Source organism: Bufo gargarizans, chromosome 4 (genome assembly GCF_014858855.1).
Source record: "Bufo gargarizans isolate SCDJY-AF-19 chromosome 4, ASM1485885v1, whole genome shotgun sequence".
NCBI lineage: Eukaryota > Metazoa > Chordata > Amphibia > Anura > Bufonidae > Bufo > Bufo gargarizans.
Genome location: NC_058083.1, coordinates 202,515,475 through 202,543,148, shown reverse-complemented (window position 1 = coordinate 202,543,148; position 27,674 = coordinate 202,515,475). Strand labels below are relative to the sequence as shown.

Here is a 27,674-nt window from a genome sequence, read left to right as displayed (position 1 = left end):
CACCCTAGGGGAAGGCTGCTGTGGAGGTCACAGTTAAGGGGATGGTCCGCTATGGAGGTCAGTGTTATGGGGCAGTAGATGTCACTGTTATAGTGGATAATGTTGATATCTTTTAACGACACATACAAACATTAAACAAAATAGATTAAATATACCCAAGCAAAGCCGGGTCCTTCAGCTAGTATATATATATACAGTATATATATATATATATATATACAGTACAGACCAAAAGTTTGGACACACCTTCTCATTCAAAGAGTTTTCTTTGTTTTCATGACTATGAAAATTGTAGATTCACACTGAAGGCATCAAAACTATGAATTAACACATGTGGAATTATATACATAACAAAAAAGTGTGAAACAACTGAAAATATGTCATATTCTAGGTTCTTCAAAGTAGCCACCTTTTGCTTTGATTACTGCTTTTTGCACACTCTTGGCATTCTCTTGATGAGCTTCAAGAGGTAGTCACCTGAAATGGTCTTCCAACAGTCTTGAAGGAGTTCCCAGAGATGCTTAGCAATTGTTGGCCCTTTTGCCTTCACTCTGCGGTCCAGCTCACCCCAAACCATCTCGATTGGGTTCAGGTCCGGTGACTGTGGAGGCCAGGTCATCTGGCGCAGCACCCCATCACTCTCCATCATAGTCAAATAGCCCTTACACAGCCTGGAGGTGTGTTTGGGGTCATTGTCCTGTTGAAAAATAAATGATGGTCCAACTAAACGCAAACCGGATGGAATAGCATGCCACTGCAAGATGCTGTGGTAGCCATGCTGGTTCAGTATGCCTTCAATTTTGAATAAATCCCCAACAGTGTCACCAGCAAAGCACCCCCACACCATCACACCTCCTCCTCCATGCTTCACGGTGGGAACCAGGCATGTAGAGTCCATCCGTTCACCTTTTCTGCGTCGCACAAAGACACGGTGGTTGGAACCAAAGATCTCAAATTTAGACTCAGCAGACCAAAGCACAGATTTCCACTGGTCTAATGTCCATTCCTTGTGTTCTTTAGCCCAAACAAGTCTCTTCTGCTTGTTGCCTGTCCTTAGCAGTGGTTTCCTAGCAGATATTTTACCATGAAGGCCTGATTCACACAGTCTCCTCTTAACAGTTGTTCTAGAGATGTGTCTGCTGCTAGAACTCTATGTGCATTGACCTGGTCTCTAATCTGAGCTGCTGTTAACCTGCGATTTCTAAGGCTGGTGACTCGGATGAACTTATCCTCCGCAGCAGAGGTGACTCTTGGTCTTCCTTTCCTGGGGCGGTCCGCATGTGAGCCAGTTTCTTTGTAGCGCTTGATGGTTTTTGTGACTGCACTTGGGGACACTTTCACAGTTTTCCCAATTTTTCGGACTGACTGACCTTCATTTCTTAAAGTAATGATGGCCACTCGTTTTTCTTTACTTAGCTGCTTTTTTCTTGCCATAATACAAATTCTAACAGTCTATTCAGTAGGACTATCAGCTGTGTATCCACCTGACTTCTCCACAACGCAACTCATGGTCCCAACCCCATTTATAAGGCAAGAAATCCCACTTATTAAACCTGACAGGGCACACCTGTGAAGTGAAAACCATTTCAGGTGACTACCTCTTGAAGCTCATCAAGAGAATGCCAAGAGTGTGCAAAGCAGTAATCAAAGCAAAAGGTGGCTACTTTGAAGAACCTAGAATATGACATATTTTCAGTTGTTTCACACTTTTTTGTTATGTATATAATTCCACGTGTGTTAATTGATAGTTTTGATGCCTTCAGTGTGAATCTACAATTTTCATAGTCATGAAAATAAAGAAAACTCTTTGAATGAGAAGGTGTGTCCAAACTTTGGGTCTGTACTGTAGATATATATATATATTTTTATATATATATATATATATATATATATATTACCACATATGGAAAAAGTGTTGGGCACAACTCTTAATCACTGAACTCAGTTGTGTCATTCAGTCCCATTTCAATAGGTGTATAAAGTCCTGCACCTAGCCTTTCAGTCTGCCTCAACACAAAAATTGTGAAAGAATTGGTCAATCTAAAGAACTCACTGAATTAGGGCATGGCATTGGATGTCACCATTGCAACAAGTCAGTTCATGAAATTAATGTCTTCTCTTATAGATATTCCACAATGAAATGTGAGTAGTATTATTGCTAAGTGGAAACATTTAGGAACCACCATAACTCTTAAAGGAACAATTATTTAAAGTTACAAAATGGGGTCACCAAGTGCTGAAGTGTATAGTGAATAAAAGTTGCCAGTTCTCTGCTGGCTCTGTCACTGCAGATATCCAAACCTCCTCTGGCATAGATCAAGTCAAAGTGACCGCTGAGGTCTGTAACTGTCAGTCACGTGGCTTGCTAGTGCAGCGCTGACTGTTAAGAGGGGTTTTTGATGTTAGGGGGCACAGGTTAGGACCCTAGGGGTTTTCAGTTACAAGGCTGGACAACCCCTTTAAGCATCAGCACAAAACTATGCAGGATGGAGCTTCATGACATAGATTCTCATGGCCAAGAAGCTGTATGCAAGCCTTACATCAACAAGAGCAATGCCAAGCGGTGGTGTGAAGTGGTGTAAGGCACTCTGCAGCTGAATTCTGTGGTAGTGGAAATGTGTTCTGTAGAATGACATATCACGCTTCACTATATGGCAGTCTGATGGGTCTGGGTTTGGCACCTGCCAAAAAAGAGTTACCAGTCTTACTGCATTGTGCCAACAGTAAAGTTAGCTGGAGAAGAGATAATGTTATGGGGTTGGTTTTCAGGGGTTGGCCAAAGCCCCCTTACTTCCAGTTAAATCAAATCTTAATGCTTCAGCATACCAAGTCATTTTAGACAATTGTACACTCCAACTTTGTGGAAACAGTTTGTGGCAAGTACTTTTCTTATTGTGTCCCAGTGCACACAACAAACATAAAGGCATGTTAGCTGTGCTTGGTGTGGAGGAACATGACTAGCTGGTACAGAGCCCTAACCTGAACCCCATCAATCACCATAGGGATAAACGAGAACAGAGAGTGTTAGACAGGCACTCTTGTCCAACATCAGTGTGTCAGATACCCTATGGTCACTATCCGGAACCACAGCCAGCGAACTCATAAACTGCTGACAGTTGTCCGTAGCCTGGTCATAAGAAAGCTAAGGCTAAATCTAGCTGTTCACCAGAGCACGCTGCAAGGCATGATAGACTTGGCTGCTATGTATCCAGGTTATGTCTGAGAAGTAAGGTTGCGGGTAACTGGTGCGAGTTCACTAAGAGCAGACCAGAATGACTGTCGATGCAAAGAGTAGTCGACAAGCAGGGTCAAAACCAGGAGAGGCGGTTAGAGCAAAATCAGCAGGCGAGAGATGAATCCAAAGACAAGACACAGGAAGGATACCAGGAATAATCAGAAGAACCCAAAACAGTAGACTGGAGGATAATCCAGAAAACAGGCTGCAGTCAGATACCAGGAGTTATAGTTAAGTAGTACTGAGAATCACGCTGCTCAAGACTTCAATTAAGAAAATCACAGGCATGTCAATTATGGATCTGCATTTTTAAAAGGAAATATGGCACTACATACCTCCATAGTTATCCAAGTACAGCGCCAGGTGTGCGCAGTTCTCCTGATTAAAATAGTGTTTCCCCAATTCTGATCAGAGCCCACATCCCTGAGAAATCCTTGATTCTGTGATATGATCATTAGCTGCTACTATCACTATTCCACCTTATCACACCAAAAGAACAGCACATTATCTTGGCCAGCCCCATCCCCCCTCCTTTCAGTAACAGGACCAGGCAGGGGAGATGAAAAATGCCTGGCCCTGTGATTTCACGCATGTGCCAGTGCTTGGGGAATTGGTGCATGTGCAGTACAGCCTTGATACTATAGCCAGCTATGGTTGCCCAGAACAACCAATCAGATATCACCTTTCATTTTCCAATAGAGCTGTGAAAAATTAAAGGTGGAATCTGATTGGTTGCTATGAGCAACTAAGCCAGTTCTACTTTACAACAGTTTGATAGATCTCCCACAATGTGTCATCAGAAAATGACAGAATTTTTTTTAAAATCATGTTCGCATTAAAGAAATGAAGAAATAAAAAACATAACTTTTTTTAGAATTTCCAGAATTTTGGTAATTGTGTTAAATTTTTTCAATTCCCATTAGTGTTGAGCAAATCTAAGCATCCGAAGGGGAATTCGATCTGAAGTTTAGGAAAAATTTGATTCTCAAAAAATCCCAATTTCCTAGTGCTTCATGGTAACATATCATTTTTTTCCTAAAATGGTGGCTACATGTGTTACAAAGTAAAAGTCAGAAGCCTGGGAGTGTGAGATCAGCCATAGTGCCATGCAGACAGACAGCCTCTGTGATGCCACAGCCCTATAAAAGCCTTATCCCGTGCTGTGTCAGCCATTTGACTGTGAGCTGAGCATAGGGAGAGACGTGACAAGCACTAGAGACAGTGTTTAAGAAGTCTTTAATTGTGGAATATTAAATAGGGAGAGTGCATGGACAGTGTAGGGAGATCATGGAGCGAACCATACTGATAAATTCAGTGTGGTGAGCCATGATGACATGGCACCTAACATTACAGTTAATATGTTGATTATATTATTTACTTACCTATGTGAAGAATGGGTTAACCCAGATGCTGTGGGTGCTTGCGCTGATATCTTCAAATTTGATTGGAGATCACTTTAACTGCCAGTTTGAGAACCTATAAAAGAACAGAAAATAACGATTTTGGCTCATTCACGTAAGTATTTTTCAAGAGACAGACCTGCGTTCATCTGTGTCATGGAAGATCTGTTGAAACAACTTATTTTCAGAGCAGAAAGCCAAGGGGGAGAAGAATGGCTGAGGAAGTGCTTACAGCAAGGACCGGACCAGCAAGAAGAGCTTCTTTTATCTTCTAATCCCGTCTGCTGCGCAGTACCTGGCGCGAGCGCCGAACTGATCGATCCTCCCTGCGATAATTTTTTGCGCATGCGCGAAAAACCTGAGACCCGCTCGCCGATTAAAAAACGTCAGCGGAGAGACAAGAGGGCATATTCCCCTTCACAATATGCGCCTCCTTCTAAGACCAAGAAAACCAACTTATCTTCAAGCCGAGCCAGCAGGAAAATTCAACGGCGTCATTTTCAACAGCATTCAACTGTCACTCAGGAGCCATCACCTGCTTCAACAGTTGATCATCCTCCTACATCATCTGCTTCTGGTGAGCTGAATTATAACTTTTTAAGTGACTGCAAACCGCAGGGCACTATTAATCAAGAGATTAATTCACTTGACATTGATTCTTCTAAATTGAAGATTCAGTTGTTTGATGAATTTTTACTTTACCTATCTAAAAAGGATGAATCACCAAAAAATGTTTGGTCTGGATTAGCAGATGTCAGTCAAGTTAATACCCTTAATAGTCTGACTGCTGCTAATTCAACCATTCAACCGTTCACTAATGTACCTAAAATGTCCAATATTAACCCTGAAATGGCAGTAATTCCTGAGCTTGAATTTAACTCAGGTATAAAAGAGACATCTGTTAAAGAAGTTCTGGCGTGTCAAATTTCTCCATTAGGGTTTCATTTACCCTTGAGCGTGAAAGAAAAAATTTGGAGAAAAGAATATGTTGAAATTTTTTCTCTTCTTCCTTCATCTAGTGAGAATTTAAAAAGTGAATTATTGAAAGACAAAAAATCAGATTCTGAAGAAAATAGAAAATTACACCAGAAATCCTTTTTTAACTGGCTGCAAGCATTTAATATATACGCAGCAGTTTTGGGTGAAAAATTTCCTAGTCTTTGTACTGGTTTATTTTACCATGTAGATACTATTTTGGAGGCATATAGAAATTTTGGCGGAATGGGTTGGTGTCTGTATGACGAATCCTTTCGTCAGAAACTTGCAGTATATCCGAATCTAAATTGGGGTAGTAAAGATGTCGGGCTTTGGTTGAATTTAATGCTCCCTAACAAAAACAATCTTTTTCGTCAACCCAATTTCATTAACGTCAAAAAAGGTATCTGTTTCGCATTTAACGAGTCGCATTGCAGATGGCAACATAATTGCAAATACCGACACGAGTGTTCTTTCTGTGCCGGTTCTCATTCAGCCTCAAAATGTTTTAAAAAACAAGGTATTCACTTCCCAATTTCTAACAAGGAAATTCAATCGTTTAAACAAGGTGACTCCGCTGAATTTGCCAATAATAATTCAGTGGCTAGGTCATTACCCAAACATTCAGATGGCTAATTTATTAATTGACAGTTTTACCAATGGGTTTTTCATACCTGAATTTGTGGGTCCAGGTTGCATTCTAGTTGAAAATGCGTTATCTGTAAAACAAAATATTGACATTGTTAAAGAAAAAATTGAATCTGAAATTTTGGCAGGTAGGATTGCTGGTCCCTTTGATTCTCCCCCCTTCTTGAATTTTCGTATATCTCCTTTAGCTTTAGTTCCTAAAAAAGAACCAAATTCTTTTCGTCTTATTCACAATTTATCTTATCCTAAATTCAGTTCCTTAAACGATGAGATGGAAAAAAATAAAGCCAGTGTGAAATACTCCTCATTTGATCAAGCTTTGTCTTTTTTACAAAAAGCAGGCCGCAATTCTCTTCTTGCCAAAGCTGACATTAAATCTGCTTTCAGACTACTACCTATAAACCCCATCGGTTATAATTCTTTGGGTTTTTATTTTCTCGATAAATTCTTTTATGATATGGCCCTTCCCATGGGATTCACCCTATCTTGCTTTTATTTTGAGGCGTTTTCAACTTTTCTACACTGGGTTATGGATATTGACTCAGGTAGTGGATTTTTACTACATTATCTCGATGACTTTTTATTTATAGGTCGTGTAGATTCGGATGTTTGTATGAATCTTCTGAATAGATTCATTGGTATAGCTAAATATTTCTGCATTCCATTAGCTGTAGATAAAACTGTCTATCCTACTACGAATCTAAAGTTTTTGGGCATAGATATAAATACAGTAAGAATGGAATTTAGCATACCAATGAAAAAAATCCAGAATACTGTTCAACAATTAACTCGCATATCCGAAAAAGAAAAAATTACGCTTAAACATCTTCAGTCTCTTTTAGGTTCTCTTAATTTTATTTCTCGTGTGATTCCCATGGGAAGGGTCTTTTCTAAAAGATTGTATGCTGCCACATCAGGTAAGTCCTCACCTCGATCCCATATTCTTGTCTCTTTATACAGATGCGTCTGGTGCTATTGGATATGGTGCTTATTTTGACAACTTTTGGTCTGCCGAACGTTGGCCTTTAAATTGGATTAGTAATAACATGTACTCAAAAAATTTGGTTTTTCTAGAATTATTTCCAGTTCTAGTTTCTCTAACAATTTGGTCCTCAGTGTTTCAGAATAAGAGAATTCTGCTAAGGTTGGACAATATGGGAGTAGTTTTTTCCATAAACTGTTTAACTTCAAAGTCTCCGTTAGTTTCTTCATTATTGCGTAAGATAGTTTTTCAATGTCTAAAATTTAACATTTGGATAAAAGCTAGATTTATTTCTGGGAAAACTAATTATATTGCTGATTATTTGTCCCGACAGCGCTTCAAGGAATTCTTCTTAATGACACCTCGAGCTTCCCGAATGGGAATTCCTTGTCCAACTCATCTTTGGGAGATATCAGAGGATTAACTAATGAACTTATTTTTGGTTCATTAGCCAAGAATACATGGGCAGCATATTCTGCCGCATGGTTGGATTGGAAGCTTTTCTGCATATCTCAAAAAAATTTCTTACATTGATTTTAATTTAGGGAATTTTATCAAATTTATTATATATCTTTACAACAACGGTTTACAAGCCGATTCTATTTCTAAAAAATTATCGGGCATTTCTTTTTTCTTTAAATTAAAAGGCGAAAGCTCTATTCTGAATAATTTTATCATTAAACAAATGATTAAAGGTATCAAAAGAAAGTCAGTCCACAATGTTAAGACCAGCCCTTTATCTATTGAATTGTTACAAAAGGTCATATGTAATTTAGTATTAGTTTGTTCTTCGGAATATGAAACCAATTTATTTTCTGCAGCATTTTCTATAGCTTTCTTTGCTGCTCTAAGATTAAGCGAGATTGCTGCAGACAATAAAATCTCAAATCCCCCATTATTGATATAGGACCTTCAAAAGTTGTATGGATTTTTGGTGATGAACTGATTCAATTGGCTGAGAGAAGATCTGCTTTTAGACATTCTACTGTTAATTTAGGTTATTCAGCAGAATTTTCCATAAACTGGTTTTCCTTTGCTGACCTTAAAATTTCTGATATCTTCAAGAATGTCAGCCTTATATATTCAAAAATGTCGAAACCTGACCTGTTTATTTTACATATTGGCTCGTTTGATTTGGGAAAAATCAAAACGCATTTGTTAATTTATGAATTAAAAGAATTGTTATGTAAAATATGCTACTTACTTGATGGTGTTGTACTCGTATTTTCTGACATCATCCCAAAATTTTCTTGGTTCAATTCTGAGTTATCCTTTCTGGAAACAATTAGGAAAAGAATTAATAAAAAAATGGAGATTTATTTGAAGGAAATTGGTCATGGCAATTACAGACATGTTGAATTAGAAGGATTCGTTAGAGGACTTTACCAAGAAAAGGATGATCAGCTTTCTGATATTGGATGTGATATATTCATTTCAGATTTGCAGAACATAATTGATAATGGTTTTTATTAAAGGCTTGCAATGTTTATTGGGCCACTTGTTTTTATGTGGCGTTGTGGGGTTAAGTCACTCTCTGAGTGGACTGAGTGTTATATGGTTTATTGGTTTAAATATTTACTTATTTATATTTGAGAATAAATTGGATTAACCAGATTATAATTAATTGGTTAAGTAATAAGCATTGCGGCCTTTAATTACCCAACTAAATAAATAAAGATATTTGCTTAAATTCTATTTTGAGTGATGATTTATTCTATTTTGTGAATTGGAGCGTATGACATCATGGAGCGAACCATACTGATAAATTCAGTGTGGTGAGCCATGATGACATGGCACCTAACATTACAGTTAATATGTTGATTATATTATTTACTTACCTATGTGAAGAATGGGTTAACCCAGATGCTGTGGGTGCTTGCGCTGATATCTTCAAATTTGATTGGAGATCACTTTAACTGCCAGTTTGAGAACCTATAAAAGAACAGAAAATAACGATTTTGGCTCATTCACGTAAGTATTTTTCAAGTTCCCTCCCTCCCTTCCCTATTTATTTTGTCGCTTTGCTTATTGACGGGGGTTAAGTCACTCTCTGAGTGGACTGAGTGTTATATGGTTTATTGGTTTAAATATTTACTTATTTATATTTGAGAATAAATTGGATTAACCAGATTATAATTAATTGGTTAAGTAATAAGCATTGCGGCCTTTAATTACCCAACTAAATAAATAAAGATATTTGCTTAAATTCTATTTTGAGTGATGATTTATTCTATTTTGTGAATTGGAGCGTATGACATCATAAGGAGAGTTTCTACACACTGTAGGGTGAGCATAGGGAGAGCATAGGGAGACTGCAGGGACAGTGCAGGAACAGTGCACAGCTCTGTAATCTGAAGCTGAAGGGATCTATAAGAGACAGCCCGCTTTGAATCAATCGCTGTGTAGGGCACAAAGTTATCTAACTGAACAGTGTCCACATTGTTTAACCCATAGAGGACCCACGCCGTACAAGTGTACGGCTCAGCTGGATGTGACTTAAGGACCACCGGGTCCACCGGGTTCTGGAGCATGATCGTGAGGAAACCGTAGCATGATGGCTGCTCTTACCGACAGGCATCTATGCCGGGTAAGAGCAGCATTGCGTATTTCTACCCCCTGCAGCTCCAAGCGTTGTGATTGGCCGGCCAATGCAGAGAAGCACATCGCAGTGCCGGAAGCAGCATGGAGCTGCAGGGGGGCCGGGATGGGGGGGTCATGTGGAGGTGACCGATGCTGAACTAGTCAGCACATTTCTCCTCCGATGTCAGGCAGGGGACTTCAGTGTTTGGCGTCCCTGCCAACACTATGATTGGCTGGAACAACGCTCCAGCCAACGGCAGCGCTACAGAAGCAGAGGGAACAGGAATAATCCCTCTGCATGTAGCCACTCTAGCTGGAGACTGCATACAGAGTGGACATGTGCCCCTCTGTGCTGTATCTGCTGGGACTTGCTTTTATTGGTACCTGTAAAGAAGAAGAAAGAAGAACATCTGAAACATCTGCTGCAGTGATTTATTTATTTCAGCAGCAGCAGCAAAGGTTCCAGATCCCTAATCCACCCTCCCTTTCCAATCCCTGTCCCTATTCCCCCAACCCCCCAACCTTCCCGCCTGATTTTGCCTGGGTTTTTTTTTTTTGTTTTTTTTTACTGCTCTGCATCCCATTTTTCTGTGTGCAAGCTGTGAACGCCAAGCGCTGATCAGACTGTAATCCACTGTTCAGCACCTGGGCTAATTTTTTTGGTGTAGATACATTTTTCTCTGTTCTTTTTTTTTTTTTTTAAGAAGTAATAGTTAGAAGCATATATACATATATATATATATATATATAAAGCGAAGAAGTAGGACTGCACTCCAAAATGTAGTAAAATAGCAGTGATTTATTCACCCATAATATGGCAAGTCTTGCGACGTTTCGGCTCACAAGAGCCTTCCTCAAGCATAGTAACAGTGAAAGTCAGAACATATAAAGGCATTTACAAAGTGTCCAACCCACAAAGGTGTGGTCACAATCAATTACAATTACATACATCTGGTTGAGATCAATAAAGTGCAAATATATAAAGTGACAAGTGCTAAATAATGTACAACTCTAGGGATGCCTTACCCTCAGCGAGAGCCAAAATGTGTACAATACTTTGTATAGGTAGATTCACAATTAAATAAGTGACTTATTGAATGGGGATCACAGAAACACGGCCTTCAGTGGCGATGGGGCCCACATATACCATCGCGTTCGTTGCGGATCTTCAACTCATCAATGCGCATGTTCGCACTGACCTCATGGTGTGCGTCATAGTGTAAAGTTCGCGCGCATGCGCATGAGCGCAAATACGCGCGCACGCGTCTGCGCGCAAATTCGCGCGCACGCGTTCGCGCGCAAATTCGCACACATGCGTATCATGCGATCGGCGCAAAGGCACCATTTTACTTAAGGGAATCCACCCTACAATTCTATTTGTATTATATGTGACTGTTATATAAGTAGGAACGTTATATAAACATGCGACCGCTGTAGGGATCTCCTACAAAAGCCAGCTTCTGGACCGGGATCCCGACCTTACGAGCGAGACACCTGACCAGGAGGCCGTGAATGCCAGGGGAGCGCATTTCCATGATCTCTGCCGGCAGTCTAGGCCCATTGCTGGTAATTAAAGCAGTCATGAAGAGATACTCACTCCCAAATAAACAGTCATATCATATAAATATAAAGGTACAGATGTATATCTGAAGTGACGCATGGATGTAAAGACGCAAAGACGCAGATGTCCACGCTGGTCCGCATCGTCCACAAAGGCAAAAGATTCCAGGATCCACATCCAATAGTGTGAAAATATATAAAAAACCTAAAAACAAAGAGAGAGGAATAAATATTTCCAAATATAGTACAGATATATATTGATCTTTTCACGGTTATCTTACACCAATATACCGATATAAGGAGGACAGGAACACATATATGCGATTGGACTAAGAACGACCCGCAGATCCACAACACTGTCACCTGAACTCGATGTTGAGACCCTTAGGGTGCAAGCTGTCAAGATCATAAATCCAGCGTAATTCTCTTTTTTTCAAGAGAGTTAAGCGATCACCACCTCTTCTAGGGAGCCTAACCTGATCGATGATCCAACATCTTAGATCCCGCTCGCAGTGTCCTAGGGATCCAAAATGTCTGGATACTGGTAGATCAGTGCGTTTCTTCCTTATTGAGTTCCTATGGTTATTCAACCTAACTTTTAATTCTGTAGAAGTTTCCCCAACATATAATAAGTTACAGGGGCAGGCCAACACATATATCACATATGACGATGAACAGTTTAAATGGAACTTAATGGGGTATTCTTTATTTGTGAACGGATGTACAAAGGACTTAGCTTTGCAAATATGTCGACAATTGACGCAACCGAGACACGGAAAACATCCGAGGCCCGGCTGCGCCAATGTCCGCTGCACACTGATCTTCTTCGGACCTATATCAGCCCTGACCAATTGATCTTTAAGGTTTTTATTTTTACGGTACGATAGAAGAAATATCTGCTGAAATAGAGGCCCTATCCCAACTCAAGAACAACCCCCAGTTAACTATTAAACCGGCCGATAAGGGCGGTGGGGTAGTTGTCCTTGATACACAAAAGTATATTAAGGAAATCGAACGTCAACTGAGTGATATAAATGTGTATGGTGTATTGCAAGGTGACCCTAAATTTCGCATTATGGCCATTATCAACAAGAGCCTATCCGATGCGGTGGCAGGGGGTATTATAGATGAGGGATTAAGGGAGTATCTGACGATCACTACTCCCATTACTCCCGTCATATATATATTACCTAAGGTCCATAAGAGCTTGGTGGACCCCCCCGGCCGCCCCATCGTGTCTGGCTCTGATTCTGTCTTCAGTAGGATATCCATTTTTCTAGACAGGTTACTCAGAGAATTTTCAATGGCTGGAAAGTCTTATATAAAGGATACAGGCGATTTTCTAGAACAACTGAGGGCTGTGGACATCAGTGACATGCAGACTGTGATTCTCGTATCCTTTGATGTTGTGTCTTTATACACATCAATAGGGCATGAGAAGGGCATTAGTGCGGTCAACAAATATCTGGATGACTCGCCCGTAACACAGAATGCAAAATGTTTTATAAATACTCTACTGAGACTAATTCTTGAAAACAATTACTTCTTGTTTCAAGACATTTTCTATAATCAGAAACGTGGCGTGGCGATGGGGTCCAATGTGGCCCCAACGTACGCAAATATCTACATGCGACACATGGAGGAAGACTTTATCTATGTGTCCCACCACTTTGAACATGTGATTAGGTGGTGGAGATACATAGATGATGTCTTCCTCCTGTGGTCTGGTACGGAATCACAATTGAGTGAGTTCCATGCATACCTTAATAATATAGACCCGGATCTTCAATACACTGTATCATACTCCAAGACACAATTATCATTCTTGGATACCAATGTGAAATTGGTCGATGGTACAATTGGTACAGGATTGTATGTTAAGCCGACCGATAGGAACACTATTTTGCGATACGAAAGTAATCACCCACGCAGTTTAGTGAAACACCTCCCTTACTCACAATTTTTACGTACGAAACGCATTGTCTCTGACCATACTGAACTGTTAGACACATTGGAAACGATGGCTTGTAAATTCAGGGACCGGGGCTATCCCCGTAAATTATTAGATACACACAAGAATAAAATTCTAGATACGAATACTGAAATAATATCAACTACCCCCAAGGAAACTCAGAGAATACCATTCAGGTCTACCTACTCTGAGTGTTCTTTGGAGATAGGTCGTATCCTCAAAAATAATTGGAGTATCTTAAGCAGGTCCATTGTAGATGTTCCGGAATTTAAATTCCCTCCTCTTCTATCGTACCGTAAAAATAAAAACCTTAAAGATCAATTGGTCAGGGCTGATATAGGTCCGAAGAAGATCAGTGTGCAGCGGACATTGGCGCAGCCGGGCCTCGGATGTTTTCCGTGTCTCGGTTGCGTCAATTGTCGACATATTTGCAAAGCTAAGTCCTTTGTACATCCGTTCACAAATAAAGAATACCCCATTAAGTTCCATTTAAACTGTTCATCGTCATATGTGATATATGTGTTGGCCTGCCCCTGTAACTTATTATATGTTGGGGAAACTTCTACAGAATTAAAAGTTAGGTTGAATAACCATAGGAACTCAATAAGGAAGAAACGCACTGATCTACCAGTATCCAGACATTTTGGATCCCTAGGACACTGCGAGCGGGATCTAAGATGTTGGATCATCGATCAGGTTAGGCTCCCTAGAAGAGGTGGTGATCGCTTAACTCTCTTGAAAAAAAGAGAATTACGCTGGATTTATGATCTTGACAGCTTGCACCCTAAGGGTCTCAACATCGAGTTCAGGTGACAGTGTTGTGGATCTGCGGGTCGTTCTTAGTCCAATCGCATATATGTGTTCCTGTCCTCCTTATATCGGTATATTGGTGTAAGATAACCGTGAAAAGATCAATATATATCTGTACTATATTTGGAAATATTTATTCCTCTCTCTTTGTTTTTAGGTTTTTTATATATTTTCACACTATTGGATGTGGATCCTGGAATTTTTTGCCTTTGTGGACGATGCGGCCCAGCGTGGACATCTGCGTCTTTGCGTCTTTACATCCATGCGTCACTTCAGATATACATCTGTACCTTTATATTTATATGATATGACTGTTTATTTGGGAGTGAGTATCTCTTCATGACTGCTTTAATTACCAGCAATGGGCCTAGACTGCCGGCAGAGATCATGGAAATGCGCTCCCCTGGCATTCACGGCCTCCTGGTCAGGTGTCTCGCTCGTAAGGTCGGGATCCCGGTCCAGAAGCTGGCTTTTGTAGGAGATCCCTACAGCGGTCGCATGTTTATATAACGTTCCTACTTATATAACAGTCACATATAATACAAATAGAATTGTAGGGTGGATTCCCTTAAGTAAAATGGTGCCTTTGCGCCGATCGCATGATACGCATGCGTGCGAATTTGCGCGCGAACGCGTGCGCGCGAATTTGCGCGCAGACGCGTGCGCGCGTATTTGCGCTCATGCGCATGCGCGCGAACTTTACACTATGACGCACACCATGAGGTCAGTGCGAACATGCGCATTGATGAGTTGAAGATCCGCAACGAACGCGATGGTATATGTGGGCCCCATCGCCACTGAAGGCCGTGTTTCTGTGATCCCCATTCAATAAGTCACTTATTTAATTGTGAATCTACCTATACAAAGTATTGTACACATTTTGGCTCTCGCTGAGGGTAAGGCATCCCTAGAGTTGTACATTATTTAGCACTTGTCACTTTATATATTTGCACTTTATTGATCTCAACCAGATGTATGTAATTGTAATTGATTGTGACCACACCTTTGTGGGTTGGACACTTTGTAAATGCCTTTATATGTTCTGACTTTCACTGTTACTATGCTTGAGGAAGGCTCTTGTGAGCCGAAACGTCGCAAGACTTGCCATATTATGGGTGAATAAATCACTGCTATTTTACTACATTTTGGAGTGCAGTCCTACTTCTTCGCTTTATACAATTTTGGGGTTTGCCACTGCCCTGTGTTGGACTTTGCACCCGTACTCTGGTGGTGCTCCCACTGGACTTTTTTCATCTACTATATATATATATATATATATATATATATATATAGGTAGAAAGGTGTGGGCAGCACAGCTGTCTATAGAGTACAGTCGGAGTGCCAGTGGCTGTGGGGGCGATCCACCTCCAATAAAGATAAAATGAAAAAATTCCATAGCACATCCAAGGTGTAAAAAAGTAGAAAACGGCTTTATTCACCAGACCCGCTACATTTCGATCCGCTTTCTGGGATCTTTCTCAAGCAGTGACCAGTGCTTGAGAAAGATCCAAGAAAGCGGATCGAAACGTCGCGGGTCTGGTGAATAAAGCCGTTTTCTACTTTTTTACACCTTGGATGTGCTGTGGAATTTTTTTATTATATATATATATATATATATATATATGTTAATTCTTAGCTAATGTTCTTTTTTTTTATATCTGCAGTAAATTTTTATACTGCAGTGTCTGCACCAACGCACCAAACGTCAGCTTGCATGCGTTCTGCAGCCCTGAGCACCAACAAGGCCTCAACCCATGTCAATGAAAAAATAAAAAAGCTATGGCTGTTGAAATGCAGAGGGGACAGAACGATAAAAAAATGTTGGTCATAAGGGGTTAATTACAGCCTCACACACTTGCATAGCGACTTGTCATTTGTTTGTGCTACAATGCCCTTTGTAATAGTTACAATGTGTTACATAGTATATATGGTTAGAAAAAATATATTGTTTGTGCATCACTTCAACCAAGGGTTACTGTGACGCCAGAACTGTGGTGAGTAGGGATGAGCGAACTCGAACTGTATAGTTCGGGTTCGTACCGAATTTTGGGGTGTCCGTGACACGGACCCGAACCCGGACATTTTCGTAAAAGTCCGGGTTCGGGTTCGGTGTTCGTCGCTTTCTTGGCGCTTTTGTGACGCTTTCTTGGCGCTTTTTGAAAGGCTGCAAAGCAGCCAATCAACAAGCGTCATACTACTTGCCCCAAGAGGCCATCACAGCCATGCCTACTATTGGCATGGCTGTGATTGGCCAGAGCACCATGTGACCCAGCCTCTATTTAAGCTGGAGTCACATAGCGCCGCCCGTCACTCTGCTCTGATTAGCGTAGGGAGAGGTTGCGGCTGCGACAGTAGGGCGAGATTAGGCAGATTAACTCCTCCAAAGGACTTGATTAACTGATCGATCTGCAGCTGTGGATCATTGAGCTGCTGATCCTCAATTGCTCACTGTTTTTAGGCTGCACAGACCGTTTGTCAGTCTCATTTTTCTGGGGTGATCGGCGGCCATTTTGTGTCTTGTGGTGCGCCAGCACAAGCTGCGACCAAGTGCATTTAACCCTCAATGGTGTGGTTGTTTTTTGGCTAAAGCCTACATCAGGGTGAAGCTGTCACACCAAGTGCATTTAACCAGCAATAGTCTGTTCATTTTTTGGCCATATACAAAATCAGGGGCAAGCTGCGCCTGTCACCAAGTGCATTTAACCCTCAATGGTGTGGTTGTTTTTTGGCTAAAGCCTACATCAGGGTGAAGCTGTGACACCAAGTGCATTTAACCAGCAATAGTCTGTTCATTTTTTGGCCATATACAAAATCAGGGGCAAGCTGCGCCTGTCACCAAGTGCATTTAACCCTCAATGGTGTGGTTGTTTTTTGGCTAAAGCCTACATCAGGGTGAAGCTGTCACACCAAGTGCATTTAACCAGCAATATTCTGTTCATTTTTTGGCCATATACAAAATCAGGGGCAAGCTGCGCCTGTCACCAAGTGCATTTAACCCTCAATGGTGTGGTTGTTTTTTGGCTAAAGCCTACATCAGGGTGAAGCTGTCACACCAAGTGCATTTAACCAGCAATAGTCTGTTTATTTTTTGGCCATATCCCAGTCTAATTCTGTCACTAAATCCATACCGGTCACCCAGCGCCTAAATACTAGGCCTCAAATTTATATCCAGCTAAATCTGTCCCTAGTGCTGTAGCTGGGCGAGTTATTTAGTGTCCGTTCAAGCACATTTCTTGTTCTGGGTTGAAATACAATTCCCAATTTAGCAATTTCATAATTTAGTGGTTCCTGCTATATCAGAGCTATTTGAAATCTATCCCAAAAAGGGTATATAATATTGAAGGTGCACATTGGGTCATTCAGAATAACTTCACACACACCCGCTACTGTGTATTTCCAAGTCTAATTCTGTCACTAAACCCATACCTGTCACCCAGCGCCTAAATACTAGGCCTCAAATTTAAATCCCTCTAAATCTCTCGTTACCGCTGTACTGTTGTTGCTGGGCAAGATATTTAGTGTCCGTCAAAGCACATTTTTTGTTCTGGGTTGAAGTACAATTCCCAATTTAGCAATTTCATAATTTAGTGGTTTCTGCTATATCAGAGCTATTTGAAATCTATCCCTAAAAGGGTATATAATATTGAAGGTGCACATTGGGTCATTCAGAATAACTTCACACACACGCTTCTGTGCATTTCCAAGTCTAATTCTGTCACTAAATCCATACCGGTGACCCAGCGCCTAAATACTAGGCCTCAAATTTAAATCCCTCTAAATCTCTCGTTACCCACCGCTGTACTGTTGTTGCTGGGCAAGATATTTAGTGTCCGTCAAAGCACATTTTTTGTTCTGGGTTGAAGTACAATTCCCAATTTAGCAATTTCATAATTTAGTGGTTTCTGCTATATCAGAGCTATTTGAAATCTATCCCTAAAAGGGTATATAATATTGAAGGTGCACATAGGGTCATTCAGAATAACTTCACACACACCCGCTACTGTGTATTTCCAAGTCTAATTCTGTCACTAAACCCATACCTGTCACCCAGCGCCTAAATACTAGGCCTCAAATTTAAATCCCTCTAAATCTCTCGTTACCGCTGTACTGTTGTTGCTGGGCAAGATATTTAGTGTCCGTCAAAGCACATTTTTTGTTCTGGGTTGAAGTACAATTCCCAATTTAGCAATTTCATAATTTAGTGGTTTCTGCTATATCAGAGCTATTTGAAATCTATCCCTAAAAGGGTATATAATATTGAAGGTGCACATTGGGTCATTCAGAATAACTTCACACACACGCTTCTGTGCATTTCCAAGTCTAATTCTGTCACTAAATCCATACCGGTGACCCAGCGCCTAAATACTAGGCCTCAAATTTAAATCCCTCTAAATCTCTCGTTACCCACCGCTGTACTGTTGTTGCTGGGCAAGATATTTAGTGTCCGTCAAAGCACATTTTTTGTTCTGGGTTGAAGTACAATTCCCAATTTAGCAATTTCATAATTTAGTGGTTTCTGCTATATCAGAGCTATTTGAAATCTATCCCTAAAAGGGTATATAATATTGAAGGTGCACATAGGGTCATTCAGAATAACTTCACACACACGCTTCTGTGCATTTCCAAGTCTAATTCTGTCACTAAATCCATACCGGTGACCCAGCGCCTAAATACTAGGCCTCAAATTTAAATCCCTCTAAATCTCTCGTTACCCACCGCTGTACTGTTGTTGCTGGGCAAGATATTTAGTGTCCGTCAAAGCACATTTTTGTTCTGGGTTGAAGTACAATTCCCAATTTAGCAATTTCATAATTTAGTGGTTTCTGCTATATCAGAGCTATTTGAAATCTATCCCTAAAAGGGTATATAATATTGAAGGTGCACATAGGGTCATTCAGAATAACTTCACACACACGCTTCTGTGCATTTCCAAGTCTAATTCTGTCACTAAATCCATACCGGTCACCCAGCGCCTAAATACTAGGCCTCAAATTTATATCCCGCTGAATTTGAATACAATACATTGGGCCAAATAATATATTTGTTGTTGTGGTGAACCATAACAATGAGAAAAACATCTAGTAAGGGACGCGGACGTGGACATGGTCGTGGTGGTGTTAGTGGACCCTCTGGTGCTGGGAGAGGACGTGGCCGTTCTGCCACATCCACACGTCCTAGTGTACCAACTACCTCAGGTCCCAGTAGCCGCCAGAATTTACAGCGATATATGGTGGGGCCCAATGCCGTTCTAAGGATGGTAAGGCCTGAGCAGGTACAGGCATTAGTCAATTGGGTGGCCGACAGTGGATCCAGCACGTTCACATTATCTCCCACCCAGTCTTCTGCAGAAAGCGCACAGATGGCGCCTGAAAACCAACCCCATCAGTCTGTCACATCACCCCCATGCATACCAGGGAAACTGTCTCAGCCTCAAGTTATGCAGCAGTCTCTTATGCTGTTTGAAGACTCCGCTGGCAGGGTTTCCCAAGGGCATCCACCTAGCCCTTCCCCAGCGGTGAAAGACATAGAATGCACTGACGCACAACCACTTATGTTTCCTGATGATGAGGACATGGGAATACCACCTCAGTATGTCTCTGATGATGACGAAACACAGGTGCCAACTGCTGCGTCTTTCTGCAGTGTGCAGACTGAACAGGAGGTCAGGGATCAAGACTGGGTGGAAGACGATGCAGGGGACGATGAGGTCCTAGACCCCACATGGAATGAAGGTCGTGCCACTGACTTTCACAGTTCGGAGGAAGAGGCAGTGGTGAGACCGAGCCAACAGCGTAGCAAAAGAGGGAGCAGTGGGCAAAAGCAGAACACCCGCCGCCAAGAGACTCCGCCTGCTACTGACCGCCGCCATCTGGGACCGAGCACCCCAAAGGCAGCTTCAAGGAGTTCCCTGGCATGGCACTTCTTCAAACAATGTGCTGACGACAAGACCCGAGTGGTTTGCACGCTGTGCCATCAGAGCCTGAAGCGAGGCATTAACGTTCTGAACCTGAGCACAACCTGCATGACCAGGCACCTGCATGCAAAGCATGAACTGCAGTGGAGTAAACACCTTAAAACCAAGGAAGTCACTCAGGCTCCCCCTGCTACCTCTTCTGCTGCTGCCGCCTCGGCCTATTCTGCTGCTGCCGCCTCGGCCTCTTCCTCCGCCTCTGGAGGAACGTTGGCACCTGCCGCCCAGCAAACAGGGGATGTACCACCAACACCACCACCACCACCTCCGTCACCAAGCGTCTCAACCATGTCACACGCCAGCGTTCAGCTCTCCATCTCACAAACATTTGATAGAAAGCGTAAATTCCCACCTAGCCACCCTCGATCCCTGGCCCTGAATGCCAGCATTTCTAAACTACTGGCCTATGAAATGCTGTCATTTAGGCTGGTGGACACAGACAGCTTCAAACAGCTCATGTCGCTTGCTGTCCCACAGTATGTTGTTCCCAGCCGGCACTACTTCTCCAAGAGAGCCGTGCCTTCCCTGCACAACCAAGTATCCGATAAAATCAAGTGTGCACTGCGCAACGCCATCTGTAGCAAGGTCCACCTAACCACAGATACGTGGACCAGTAAGCACGGCCAGGGACGCTATATCTCCCTAACTGCACACTGGGTAAATGTAGTGGCAGCTGGGCCCCAGGCGGAGAGCTGTTTGGCGCACGTCCTGCCGCCGCCAAGGATCGCAGGGCAACATTCTTTGCCTCCTGTTGCCACCTCCTCCTTCTCGGCTTCCTCCTCCTCTTCTTCCACCTGCTCATCCAGTCAGCCACACACCTTCACCACCAACTTCAGCACAGCCCGGGGTAAACGTCAGCAGGCCATTCTGAAACTCATATGTTTGGGGGACAGGCCCCACACCGCACAGGAGTTGTGGCGGGGTATTGAACAACAGACCGACGAGTGGTTGCTGCCGGTGAGCCTCAAGCCCGGCCTGGTGGTGTGTGATAATGGGCGAAATCTCGTTGCAGCTCTGGGACTAGCCAATTTGACGCACATCCCTTGCTTGGCGCATGTGCTGAATTTGGTGGTGCAGAAGTTCATTCACAACTACCCCGACATGTCAGAGCTGCTGCATAAAGTGCGGGCCGTCTGTTCGCGCTTCCGGCGTTCACATCCTGCCGCTGCTCGCCTGTCTGCGCTACAGCGTAACTTCGGCCTTCCCGCTCACCGCCTCATATGCGACGTGCCCACCAGGTGGAACTCCACCTTGCACATGCTGGACAGACTGTGCGAGCAGCAGCAGGCCATAGTGGAGTTTCAGCTGCAGCACGCACGGGTCAGTCGCACTATAGAACAGCACCACTTCACCACCAATGACTGGGCCTCCATGCGAGACCTGTGTGCCCTGTTGCGCTGTTTCGAGTACTCCACCAACATGGCCAGTGGCGATGACACCGTTATCAGCGTTACAATACCACTTCTATGTCTCCTTGAGAAAACACTTAGGGCGATGATGGAACAGGAGGTGGCCCAGGAGGAGGAGGAGGAGGATGAGGAAGAGGGGTCATTTTTAGCACTTTCAGGCCAGTCTCTTCGAAGTGACTCAGAGGGAGGTTTTTTGCAACAGCAGAGGCCAGGTACAAATGTGGCCAGCCAGGGCCCACTACTGGAGGACGAGGAGGACGAGGATGAGGAGGAGGTGGAGGAGGATGAGGATGAAGCATGGTCACAGCGGGGTGGCACCCAACGCAGCTCGGGTCCATCACTGGTGCGTGGCTGGGGGGAAAGGCAGGACGATGACGATACGCCTCCCACAGAGGACAGCTTGTCCTTACCCCTGGGCAGCCTGGCACACATGAGCGACTACATGCTGCAGTGCCTGCGCAACGACAGCAGAGTTGCCCACATTTTAACCTGTGCGGACTACTGGGTTGCCACCCTGCTGGATCCACGCTACAAAGACAATGTGCCCACCTTACTTCCTGCACTGGAGCGTGATAGGAAGATGCGCGAGTACAAGCGCACGTTGGTAGACGCGCTACTGAGAGCATTCCCAAATGTCACAGGGGAACAAGTGGAAGCCCAAGGCCAAGGCAGAGGAGGAGCAAGAGGTCGCCAAGGCAGCTGTGTCACGGCCAGCTCCTCTGAGGGCAGGGTTAGCATGGCAGAGATGTGGAAAACTTTTGTCAACACGCCACAGCTAACTGCACCACCACCTGATACGCAACGTGTTAGCAGGAGGCAACATTTCACTAACATGGTGGAACAGTACGTGTGCACACCCCTCCACGTACTGACTGATGGTTCGGCCCCATTCAACTTCTGGGTCTCTAAATTGTCCACGTGGCCAGAGCTAGCCTTTTATGCCTTGGAGGTGCTGGCCTGCCCGGCAGCCAGCGTTTTGTCTGAACGTGTATTCAGCACGGCAGGGGGCGTCATTACAGACAAACGCAGCCGCCTGTCTACAGCCAATGTGGACAAGCTGACGTTCATAAAAATGAACCAGGCATGGATCCCACAGGACCTGTCCGTCCCTTGTCCAGATTAGACATTAACTACCTCCCCATAACCATATATTATTGGACTCCAGGGCACTTCCTCATTCAATCCTATTTTTATTTTCATTTTACCATTATATTGCGATGCTACCCAAAGTTGAATGAACCTCTCCTCTGCCTGTGTGCTAGGCCTAAATATATGCCAATGGACTGTTGCAGTGGTGGCTGACATGAAGCCTGATTCTCTGCTATGACATGCAGACTAATTCTCTGCTGACATGAAGCCAGATTGTCTGTTACGGGACCTCTCTCCTCTGCCTGGGTGCTGGGCCTAAATTTATGACAATGGACTGTTGCAGTGGTGGCTGACGTGAAGCCTGATTCTCTGCTATGACATGCAGACTGATTCTCTGCTGACATGAAGCCAGATCCTCTGTTACGGGACCTCTCTCCTCTGCCTGGGTGCTGGGCCTAAATTTATGACAATGGACTGTTGCAGTGGTGGCTGACGTGAAGCCTGATTCTCTGCTATGACATGCAGACTGATTCTCTGCTGACATGAAGCCAGATCCTCTTTTACGGGACCTCTCTCCTCTGCCTGGGTGCTGGGCCTAAATTTATGACAATGGACTGTTGCAGTGGTGGCTGACGTGAAGCCTGATTCTCTGCTATGACATGCAGACTGATTCTCTGCTGACATGAAGCCAGATCCTCTTTTACGGGACCTCTCTCCTCTGCCTGGGTGCTGGGCCTAAATTTATGACAATGGACTGTTGCAGTGGTGGCTGACGTGAAGCCTCATTCTCTGCTATGACATGCAGACTGATTCTCTGCTGACATGAAGCCAGATCCTCTGTTACGGGACCTCTCTCCTCTGCCTGGGTGCTGGGCCTGAATATATGCCAATGGACTGTTGCAGTGGTGGCTGACGTGAAGCCTCATTCTCTGCTATGACATGCAGACTAATTCTCTGCTGACATGAAGCCAGATTGTCTGTTACGGGACCTCTCTCCTCTGCCTGTGTGTGTGCTGGGCCTAAATATATGCCAATGGACTGTTGCAGTGGTGGCTGACGTGAAGCCTCATTCTCTGCTATGACATGCAGACTGATTCTCTGCTGACATGAAGCCAGATCCTCTGTTACGGGACCTCTCTCCTCTGCCTGGGTGCTGGGCCTAAATTTATGACAATGGACTGTTGCAGTGGTGGCTGACGTGAAGCCTGATTCTCTGCTATGACATGCAGACTGATTCTCTGCTGTCATGAAGCCAGATTGTCTGTTACGGGACCTTTCTCCTCTACCTGGGTTCTGGGCCTAAATTTATGAAAATTGACTCTTACAGTGGTGGGTGACGTGAAGCCTGATTCTCTGCTATGATATGAAGACTGATTCTCTGCTGACATGAAGCCAGATTGTCTGTTACGGGACCTTTCTCCTCTGCCTGGGTTCTGGGCCTAAATTTATGAAAATTGACTCTTACAGTGGTGGGTGACGTGAAGCCTGATTCTCTGCTATGATATGAAGACTGATTCTCTGCTGACATGAAGCCAGATTGTCTGTTACGGGACCTTTCTCCTCTGCCTGGGTTCTGGGCCTAAATTTATGAAAATTGACTCTTACAGTGGTGGGTGACGTGAAGCCTGATTCTCTGCTATGATATGAAGACTGATTCTCTGCTGACATGAAGCCAGATTGTCTGTTACGGGACCTTTCTCCTCTGCCTGGGTTCTGGGCCTAAATTTATGAAAATTGACTCTTACAGTGGTGGGTGACGTGAAGCCTGATTCTCTGCTATGATATGAAGACTGATTCTCTGCTGACATGAAGCCAGATTGTCTGTTACGGGACCTTTCTCCTCTGCCTGGGTTCTGGGCCTAAATTTATGAAAATTGACTCTTACAGTGGTGGGTGACGTGAAGCCTGATTCTCTGCTATGATATGAAGACTGATTCTCTGCTGACATGAAGCCAGATTGTCTGTTACGGGACCTTTCTCCTCTGCCTGGGTTCTGGGCCTAAATTTATGAAAATTGACTCTTACAGTGGTGGGTGACGTGAAGCCTGATTCTCTGCTATGATATGAAGACTGATTCTCTGCTGACATGAAGCCAGATTCTCTGTTACGGGACCTCTCTCCTCTGCCTGGGTGCTGGGCCTAAATTTATGACAATGGACTGTTGCAGTGGTGGCTGACGTGAAGCCTGATTCTCTGCTATGACATGCAGACTGATTCTCTGCTGACATGAAGCCAGATTCTCTGTTACGGGACCTCTCTCCTCTGCCTGTGTGTGTGCTGGGCCTAAATATATGCCAATGGACTGTTGCAGTGGTGGCTGACGTGAAGCCTCATTCTCTGCTATGACATGCAGACTAATTCTCTGCTGACATGAAGACAGATTCTCTGTTACGGGACCTCTCTCCTCTGCCTGGGTGCCGGGGCCTAAATATCTGAGAATGGACTGTTCCAGTGGTGGGTGACGGGAAGCCAGATTCTCTGCTATGGAACCTCTCTCCAATTGATTTTGGTTAATTTTTATTTATTTAATTTTTATTTTAATTCATTTCCCTATCCACATTTGTTTGCAGGGGATTTACCTACATGTTGCTGCCTTTTGCAGCCCTCTAGCTCTTTCCTGGGCTGTTTTACAGCCTTTTTAGTGCCGAAAAGTTCGGGTCCCCATTGACTTCAATGGGGTTCGGGTTCGGGACGAAGTTCGGATCGGGTTCGGATCCCGAACCCGAACATTTCCGGGATGTTCGGCCGAACTTCTCGAACCCGAACATCCAGGTGTTCGCTCAACTCTAGTGGTGAGTAAACTCCTAGAGATAAAAGGATGAGAAGTGTAAAATGCTCTGATCCATGCAAACACAGCACACAAGCCATATAAAATCTCTATTCCCTGCTAGCATACTTATTTCCAAATATCTAACATCTTTAGAAAATGATATATAGGCTAAAGGTTATCAAGATGTTTGCATCATTCAGATGGTGCTACAGATCTTTACTTATTACATAAAATTGAGAATTTTTTCTTGACTATGATACTGGGAGCATTGTGTTGCATTTTTAGGTATGTACAGTGTATCTTTCAGTCAGCAAACCATTTCTTCATATGATACATGGCCTATACGACATAGAAACAAGAATATATTACGGTACTCAAATGAACAGAAGTCAAAAACAATGCACAGATATGTTATGCATACCTGGAGTGAAGGAGTGAAGCTTCCCTCAGAAGGACTTCGAACTCTGATCTATCTTGTTTTGCTTTTATACAGTACAGCTCTAGAGGAGAATAGAAACTGAAACAATGATAGTGCAGAATGTCATTAAAGCAAATAGTCAGAACTAGAAGAAAACACAGCACAACATTACAATTCTAAGATATGGTACCTTTGGATTTGTCTTTGTCTAGTCACAAATTATGTGCAAAAATAATAAAATAATATACAAACCGGATTCCCAAAAAGTTGGGACACTATACAAACTGTGAATAAATACTGAATGCAATGATGTGGAGGTGACAACTTCTAATATTTTATTCAGAATAGAACATAAATCACGGAACAAAAGTTTAAACTGAGAAAATGTACCATTTTAAGGGAAAAATATGTTGAATCAGAATTTCATGGTGTCAACAAATCCCCAAAACGTTGGGACAAGACCATTTTCACCACTGTGTCGCATCTCCCCTTCTTCTTACAACACTCAACAGACGTCTGGGGACCGAGGAGACCAGTTTCTCAAGTTTAGAAATAGGAATGCTCTCCCATTCTTGTCTAATACAGGCCTCTAACTGTTCAATCGTCTTGGGCCTTCTTTGTTGCACCTTCCTCCTAGGTGAAAGATCTGGACTGCAGACTGGCCATTTCAGTACCCGGATCCTTCTCCTACGCAGCCATGATGTTGTGATTGATGCAGAATGTGGTCTGGCATTATCTTGTTGAAAAATGCAGGGTCTTCCCTGAAAGAGATGATGTCTGGATGGGAGCATATGTTGTTCTAGAACCTGAATATATTTTTCTGCATTGATGGTGCCTTTCCAGACATGCAAGCTGCCCATGCCACACGCACTCATGCAACCCCATACCATCAGAGATGCAGGCTTCTGAACTGAGCGTTGATAACAACTTGGGTTGTCCTTGTCCTCTTTGGTCTGGATGACATGGCGTCCCAGATTTCCAAAAAGAACTTCGAATCGTGACTCGTCTGACCACAGAACAGTCTTCCATTTTGCCACACTCCATTTTAAATGATCCCTGGCCCAGTGAAAATGCCTGAGCTTGTGGATCTGGCTTACAAATGGCTTCTTCTTTGCACTGTAGAGTTTCAGCTGGCAACGGCCGATGGCACGGTGGATTGTGTTCACTGACAATGGTTTCTGGAAGTATTCCTGAGCCCATTCTGTGATTTCCTTCACAGTAGCATTCCTGTTTGTGGTGCAGTGTCGTTTAAGGGCCCGGAGATCATGGGCATCCAGTATGGTTTTACGGCCTTGACCCTTACGCACAGAGATTGTTCCAGATTCTCTGAATCTTCGGATGATGTTATGCACAGTTGATGATGATAGATGCAAAGTCTTTGCAATTTTTCGCTGGGTAACACCTTTCTGATATTGCTCCACTATCTTTCTGCGCAACATTGCGGGAATTGGTGATCCTCTACCCATCTTGGCTTCTGAGAGACACTGCCACTTTGAGAAGCTCTTTTTATACCCAATCATGTTGCCAATTGACCTAATTAGTGTTAATTGGTCTTCCAGCTCTTTGTTATGCTCAAATTTACTTTTTCCAGCCTCTTATTGCTACTTGTCCCAACTTTTTTGGGATTTGTTGACACCGTGAAATTTTGAATCAACGTATTTTTCCTTTAAAATGATACATTTACTCGGATTAAACGTTTGATCTGTCATCTACGTTCTATTACAAATAAAATATTAACATTTGCCATCTCCACATCATTGCATTCAGTTTTTATTCACGGTTTGTATAGTGTCCCAACTTTTTGGGAATCCGGTTTGTATATGTACCATTAAGTTCCTTGCCGTTTCCACCTAAT

The 27,674-nt window shown here is 43.1% G+C and overlaps 1 protein-coding gene and 1 long non-coding RNA gene across 2 annotated transcripts in view; both read right to left on the bottom strand.

Moving 5' to 3' along the window:
- The window catches only part of LOC122936309 (receptor-transporting protein 3-like), a 46,945-nt gene extending 21,081 nt beyond the window's left edge, over positions 1–25,864 (bottom strand). The window contains exon 1 of the mRNA XM_044292460.1: positions 25,823–25,864. The gene's annotated coding sequence lies outside the window, so the exon portion shown is untranslated. The remainder of the gene's footprint in view (positions 1–25,822) is intronic.
- LOC122936310 lies at positions 4,652–9,137 on the bottom strand. The gene is made up of 4 exons (XR_006388908.1): positions 9,079–9,137; positions 8,445–8,515; positions 6,285–6,329; positions 4,652–4,711 (listed from the first exon to the last, which is right to left on the bottom strand). It is a non-coding gene; the product is annotated as an uncharacterized LOC122936310 (long non-coding RNA).
- Positions 25,865–27,674: the final 1,810 nt, after the last annotated feature.